This window comes from Chaetura pelagica, unplaced genomic scaffold (genome assembly GCF_000747805.2).
Source record: "Chaetura pelagica isolate M959 unplaced genomic scaffold, ChaPel_1.0 scaffold92, whole genome shotgun sequence".
Lineage (NCBI taxonomy): Eukaryota > Metazoa > Chordata > Aves > Apodiformes > Apodidae > Chaetura > Chaetura pelagica.
The window spans coordinates 1,330,449-1,331,860 of record NW_009952404.1 but is presented as its reverse complement, the minus strand read 5'-3'; positions in this window follow the sequence as shown (position 1 = coordinate 1,331,860).

The following is a 1,412-nucleotide window of genomic DNA, read 5'->3' as shown; positions in this document are numbered from 1 at the left end:
CTTTAAGGCCAACAGGCAGGATTTTCAGCAGTCTTCCAAAAAACCTGCAAGCTTTGATTCAGGAACTTCCTGTCATTTCACTTATTAAATCCTGACTTTCCTAAGCTGTCCCTTCAGCCCATGTTTCTTGTCTGATTTGCATGTTGTCAGATGCTTTTGCTAATCTCTGTAGTTAATGTTTGCTGAAGTGATTATTTGGCAGAAGCGTGTGAGCAGGCGTCTGTGTGATTGCTGTTGGCATGGCAGTTAGTATGATATAGCGTTAGCATACTTGCTCTGTGCTGCAGGCCTTCTCTTCTTCTAGGCTTACTTAAGTGGCAGGGGGACAAAAAAACCCAAACACGCAGAGAGACATGGGGGAGCCAGTTATGGTAAGGTGATCATCTGACCAGTTTGACCAAAGGCCTGCAGAGTTCAGAGGAGCCTATAAAGGCTGCTCAGATTTTCCTTTTATTACTAATCATAAATAGATCATCTACCAGCAGAGGATTTATACAGAGATGCAGGGATGATGAGCTACCTAAATAGGGGTATCTAGTTTGCAGGAATTTCCCCGTGATTGCAAAGTAGCGTTGGAACCATTTTTATAAGGTGATAAAGAAAAACAGGCAAATTGCAGTCCCTTCATGTTTCTTAGCTCAAGAACCTGTCTTTAAATAGAATATGGAATTCAGTTTGTGGTTTGGATTCATTGAGTGACCATTGGGATAATAGGTGTATGTGTTTTAAGAGGTGTTGGTCTCTTTTCTCCGTCACTTGTAATTTGAGGTATAGGGTTTGCATGTCTTGTGCATTGGAACAGCTTTACGGGCTATGAGTTACCTTACTGAGAACAGTGGGATTTACTTAGAGAATGTAATGCAAAAGCACATGTGACCTTTGCTTGATCAATGCCTTGATTTATAAGTTTAACACAGCAGAATTAAAAATCTCTGATGATACAGTACAAGTTCAGATACGTTCCCTGTAGGAGTGCATGGGGATGAAATGTCTTGCAATAAATTTTATGGCAATAAATTTATCGTGGGGCCTTTGGTATTTTTCTGGACATTTGTTTAAGCATGAGTTGCTCATCTATTTTTTTTCTTTAAAAAGTCAAACTACTGGGGAGCTGGTTTTCTCCTCCACTTTCCTATGCAAACTTCTTCTGTCATTTTAAATTCATAACTGTGCCCTTCCAAGGCAAGGTGTGGGCTGGACATAACCCCTTTCCAAAACCTCTCCCTGCGTGACCCTCTGGTGCTCTAAATGTTCTGACTTTATCCTAATGAGAGGTGGAGGTTGCCATCTTCCCACTGGGATCAACCCTTGGGTTTTCCTCTGAAGGGAGAAAACTTTTAGGCTTAACATCTGAAATGGTTTTGTAAGGAATCAGAAATGTGGGAAAGTTGGGGACATTCTCCCCCTCTTTC